We start from the raw sequence: 6,070 nt of genomic DNA, 5'->3' as shown, positions 1-6,070 counted from the left end.
TGACAAGTGCTGAAACCAAACCCTCATCCCAAGCTAAAAGGGGACCACGTTCCCAGGGCTGCAGTTTGGCGCTCTTCCTGATCAGGCTCACAGGAAGTTTTGAGAGAGTTCCCTAACAGAGATGCCCACAATGGTGTAATTAATGGCCTTCAATAAAGGAACAGACCATATGCTTTGTTTTATTAATTTATTTCCTTGAGATCTGCCTGTAGAAGTCACGTGTTCTTCCCTTGGAATTAAATGTGCCATGTGGCTGTGGGCCCTGCTGTGCCTTCTCTTCTGTAGGTTGTTCCATTAAACATGAACCCATATCTTTGCTGAGCTGTGTTTAAATGGACACAGTGGGGAACACAGTAATTGTGTTTGTGTTTTATAATTTATAATAAATTCTGAGTCAAGTACAATGCCAGACCACTGGAGAAACTCCTGTGCCTGCATGTTCTGGTCTCCCAACCCCTAGTAGTTTGGTGGTGCTATCATGTTATTCCTCCAGGAAACTAACAGTTTATGGTTTTGCCCCTTTTCTGTCACCTTTTTTCCCACCTACTCATCAGGAACTTCCCAGGCTACTCTGTAAGTACTCTGAGGAGTAGAGCTTTGCTTGAGTTATCTGAAAATGCTGACAGTAGCAAACCCCATCACCACCACTGTGACTATGATCTCCAGAGCAGAATGTGTGGGCAAGCAAAAAAGGAATTGCTTAAGTTCAGGAAGGGCAAAGGAAACACATAAGGAACTGATCTCTGTTTCAGTCTGAATGCCAGGATGTGACAGACTGACCAAAGTGATACTGAAAGAAAAGGTGTGCTTCAGCCCCATGACACTTGCCTCTATCAAGGAAGGGCCTTGCAGTAGATGCCCTACAAGCAATGCTGCTGTGTCCTGGTTTTCTTGGAAGTCTGGAGCCCAAAAGGTATGGATGTCTGCCTAGTAGGTAACACTGTGCTCTCCAAAGCAGGGAGAATTGAGCTTCTGCTCCAAGTGCTGGGCAGCCTTAGAGAGCATGTGAGGTGCTTGTCCTCACCAAACACAGGAGAGCAGCTTTCCCTTCTGCAGGAGAGTGGGAGGAGAAGCAGCAGTGTGCTTTAGGGGTTGTTTTCTCTCAGAGATAGAAGGAGAAACTATTTTGAGATAGTCCCACAGACCTCTCCAGTACAAGCAGCGGCTGCTCAGGGATGTTTTGGACACACTGCTCTTTGGTTACTCTCCTGTCATTTAACCTTCTATCCAGCTGTGGCCAAAGTTCTCTGCCAAACCTGTTTGAAATTTCTCCCCCTTCTTCTTTTCTATGTTCTTTTCTAAATGGAATTGACTACAGGGATGTTTTGGGTTCTGTATTGCAAAAGTTTTCTAAGGCACAGCATGCCCACCTTCCTGCATCTTTGTCAAGCCTTATCTAATCCTTTTAATAAACAGCTTCCCGCTCGCAGGAGCCTGTAAATACAAGCTCTTAGGACGCTGTGTGAGGCTGGACTGGGGCTTCCTGTGCTATGTGCATGCCCATGAAAGCATCTTCCATCCCTGGAAGTGTTTAAGCTCAGGTTGGATAGGCTCTGAGCAACCTGGTCTAGTGGAAAGTGTCCCTGCTTACAGAAGGGAGATTGGAACTACGTGAGCATTAAGGTCCTTTCTAACTCAAAGCGTTTTTGTGATTCTATTAAAGCCTCACTAAATTGCTTAAGTTGCTTAGAAGAGTATTTAGTACAAAGGTGAATTTAGGCAATTACTGGGGATATTTCCTTTGTTCTCCTGCACTGGTGATGATATTTCTGAACATTTGGATTCTGGGAGTTTCTCTTGGAATGTCTCCTTTTACCAGGGCTGCAACAGCATGCAGGTGCAATAGGCAAGTTGGAATCTACTCCTGGAGCAGAGGACAAGCTTTGTTACTGTCTTGTAAAGTTTAAGAGTACTTCCAGGAGAAGAAAGACTGCTGCTGAGAATAGAGAAGTCCAGGTAAGCTATTTATCTGGGAATAGATTTTGAAGTGGCAGGTGGCAGCTGGTGGACTTCTAGGTGAGTTGGTGAAGTCTCTGTCATTTTGGTCTTCTTCCCCCATTGTGAAGCAAAGGAAATCCATACAACACCACGTCTTGTCCTTGAGTGCCATATAAGTAGCAATAGAATTCAGAGTGTACTAGTGGAATGACATTGCTAAGGAGGAGATTACTTACATGTGCTAATTAAATCTTCTTTCTTTATGATGCAGTTAGCAGAGTATTGGGGATTTAGGATGGGTTGATTTCACTGGGCTCCTGGATTCCAACACTAGCTCAGTGAACTCCTACACCAGGCCACCTGTGTCCTCACTATTTTTCCTGTTTGCCGGGTGAGATGGTTTCTAGAAACTCACTTATCTGCTCTGGGGTGCATGGCAGAGAAAAGGATGTTGGGCTGACAAAGGCTGGTGCTTGCCTGCAGCAAGTGCTGAGGATGACAAAGCACTTGGGTTTCAGCCCACTGCACTATCCAGTCAGCAGGATGGGAATGTTTGAGAGGCAGCAGTTTCATTGGGACTAGCTCAACTACCCATTTGCCTCTTCTGCAGCCTCCTTGCTCTCTGATCTAACTCCTGCATCCTTCTGGGAATAGTAAGGTTTCAGTTCTCCCAGCCAGTAGCAGGTTCATCCCAGGACTGATAATCAAGTCATGGCAACAAGTAGGGCAGACAGCAACAAGCAGCTGTGCTTGTTCCTATTGAATGCAAAGGAGCTGTTCCATGGGGCTGGGCACAAAGGTGGGGGCCCTTCCTGTGAGAGCAGTTCTGTGTCAGCATCAGGGACTTGGGAATCAGCCCACGCCCCCAAAACGTCCAGGCAGTGCCTGTGCAGGGCTGGGACAGCCTCTGCTGGAGAGAGCTTTGTCTCTGTGTATCTCTTAAGCTCCCAAGCCCATTTTCAAACCCTGTTTTGGCCCTATGTGCTAAGGTGGCATCAGGGCTGGTTTTCCTGAGGGAAGGAGAAAAGGGAACACGGAGCTATGGCTCCAGCAAGCTGAGTGCCAACCTGGTTATGAGGGAATCTGGCCTTTGCTCCCAGATGGCAAAATCCCAACTGCTTTATGCACCTGGTTCCACAGTACTTAGTCACCTGCTTTGGTTGCTGTTTTGCTCTCAGCTGGATGAGGATCTCTGCCTGTCTTCTCCAATTTTATTGAGGACAATTTTCTCAACTGCCTTCACTTCTTTCACAGAAAGGGAGCAGGGAGTTGTTTTGAAGGGTTTATTGTAAGATAAGGACCGTGTTTGCTAACTCTTTTCTTTGCTCTTCTCTTCCTAATTTCACTATTTCACTTTCAGTTTAGCTGACTGACCTTGGATGTGCAGGGCCATTTTTTCTGTCTCCAGTCTTTGCTTTGCTCCAGCCTTTGTGGTAGCTTGTCTCCAGGACCAGAGGAGACAGTATTTTCTGTGCTAACAAAGTGAGCATTGTTGTAATGCTGTTGTAGAGTGGGTGGATGTGATTGCCAATAGATGTATTCCTTCTGCTAGGGTGTGGATTAAGGCTCAAGGTGACTTTGTTTCTTCATAAATTCACTGACTTTCCCCAGGGAAGTGAAGGGGCAGAACTGGGAGGGGAGAAATATGATAAATGGAAGTGTGGGAAGAAAACACACTTACATAGGCCGCGCTACCTAAGAACAAATGTGTGCTCTGTGAGGAGCTCAAGGAGCTCTCACCATTGCTTAAGGTACCACTCAGTGGGTTAAAAAACCCAGGAGGATGTTTAGCTGAGAAGTTGAGCATGGCTCCTGTGGGCTGCTCTCCCAGTGTAATTGCCTGGGTAAGTGGATTAGTGAGCAGCAGTGTGGCTTGTTCGGGGTTAAGCAGCTCCGAGGGAGCCAGCAGAGCCCTGCCCCTCACAAGAGGACAAGATGCAGGCAGCGGGAAGCAGCGTTGCTCCCTTCCAGTCAGACCTGTTTGAAAGCTGTGGCTGATGGTTGGTTGTCGTTGCAGGGGCTTGCTGGGAAGGGTCCCATGGAAACAGTTCCCTTCAGAGCTATCACTTGTCTTTATCTGCCACAAGGTGGGTATGGTGACAGCAAATCACATCTTGGGACACTTCTTTGTCTTTGTTGCCATGGGAATCAGTGTCTTCCACAGCTTTGTCTTCTGTGAAAAAAAAGAGTATTGTTCCCTCCCCCAGCTTGCCCACCAAAATGTGCTGAGGATGAGAGAGAGGGGGGTTGTGGTCAGCCAGAGAGTGGCAGGAGAAAACCTCAGTGCTGGGGGCAGGCTACAAGGTCACTTTGTTTAAGCTCTCACCCAGCCATGCAGGTCCCTCTGCAGGAGTTGCCACACCTGCACTGTGGGGTGGTGATGCAGAGCACAAAGCGAGGTGGCCCTGCCCCACCAGCTTTGGGTGTCAGATCCTATCAGACCTTGCCAGACTAACAGGACTGGGACCTGCCCTTGCATCTGCTCCATGGTTAGGTAGAAGAATCTGGGTCGTATGTGACGTGCCAAAACATTACATTGGTTCAAAAGCCTGGCATGGCCCAGAGATTCAAACATGGGAGCTCAGGTGTTCTTGCCTTTGTAGGAGTTGTGGGTATGGACAGAGGTGTACCAGACTTGTCGGAAAGCTACTGTGTTTTTTTTCCCTTCTTGGGTGACTGAGTAGCCCCAGCAGAGACGTGGGAGCCATGCAGCTGGTGCTTCTTTCACAACAAGGAGGTGAAGGCACTGCGCGGCCACTGAAGGATTTGCCACAAAGCAGGACTCCAGCTGGGTTCATAACCCAGGATCTGCATCTCTCCTGTGCTACAGTTCATGATCAAGCTCTTTTGAGTGTGGTGAGGAGATCCCTGTGCTTGTACCATACATCTCATCCCTTCTTCTCAGCCCACACTTGTGTCATTTCTTTAGAATTGCAACGGATCTTTATTTTAGTTACACTTCTAGTGTGGATTCCAATACTCACTTAAAAGGTGTCTATTTACCCAAAACTCCTATGTAATACAGTGGTGGTGTTATTTCCCCAGTACTGAGGAACTGAGTCAGAGGAAGGCTAAATGACACATCTGAGGTTACCCAAAGGGGCTGAGCACTGCTGGGAACTACATCTGGAAGTTCCTCTCACTGTTGCCAGAGCCCTCACCCTTTTCTTATGTGGCACTGGATGTGGGGCATTGCCCTGCTCTGCCCCCGGCCTTTCATCTCACCCTGGGCCCTTGGACATTGAAACGAGCCATAAATACAATCAACCCCTTTCTAGGGGAAGGAGTGATTTATCTCAAGGTCTAAACTTTTGGCAGTGGAATTAAAAGTAGAATTTGAAGTAGCCTGTGCAAAAAAACCCCACAATCACAATCTGTGCTTTTGTTTAGACATTGATGTTTGTGCTGTTTCATGCTATGGAAAGATACTTTTTAATGTTCAGCCATTCAAACTAGTAGTGGTTAAATGCAGAAATATAGATCAGAACTGTGGAAGTTCTAGAGCAGCAGGAAAATACCATAGGAGTTTAACCTGGGATGAAAAGGAAACTTACAATTTTCACCAAAGTGTGTGCAAGTGCTATGTTTTTAAAAATATATATTAAAAAATACCTGTGTAATAAGGTGGCTTAAGGGAGTAGTTCAAAAGTGCAGGAAGTTTCACTTTCTAGTCTAAGAGATGCATGTTTCTGTATTTATACTTTTGCATATGTATGAGTATATAAACATGTCTAAATGCTCACATTTGTTGTAGCTGTTTTTCTATATTTTTCTGTCTTCAAATGGTGTTGCTTATTCTCTGAGGATATTCATTCCAAAATTCACTTTAACAGAAATAGGCCTCACTTACAACTTGAAGCTGTTTTTGTTGCCTTTGACCTCTGCTTGTGAAAGGGCTTTCTTGGAAGTAGTTAAGAATATTGAAATAAAATGATGGGATAAAAACAATGAATAATAGAGGGTGGGCAACTACTGAGTCACCATGAAATACTGCCAATGGAGCTTGCTGAGCTTCAGCTCAGCTTGGTCTGGCTACCTATGCCTCATTGCTGAGTTCTTCAAAATGTGCCACTACAGACAGCTGATGAAGCCAGCTAACCACAGGGAAATGGTACAGCTTCAAAGCTCTGGG

General features: G+C 46.2%; 1 long non-coding RNA gene across 1 annotated transcript; it reads left to right on the top strand.

Moving 5' to 3' along the window:
• The first annotated feature begins 3,113 nt into the window (after positions 1-3,113).
• LOC310908258 lies at positions 3,114-5,584 on the top strand. The gene is made up of 3 exons (XR_014589820.1): positions 3,114-3,226; positions 3,956-4,025; positions 4,623-5,584. It is a non-coding gene; the product is annotated as an uncharacterized lncRNA (long non-coding RNA).
• Positions 5,585-6,070: the final 486 nt, after the last annotated feature.

The sequence above is a fragment of the Zosterops lateralis genome (assembly GCF_965231275.1).
Source record: "Zosterops lateralis genome assembly, chromosome: 4".
In the NCBI taxonomy this organism is placed as follows: Eukaryota; Metazoa; Chordata; class Aves; order Passeriformes; family Zosteropidae; genus Zosterops; species Zosterops lateralis.
This window is presented reverse-complemented; position numbering and strand designations above follow the sequence as displayed.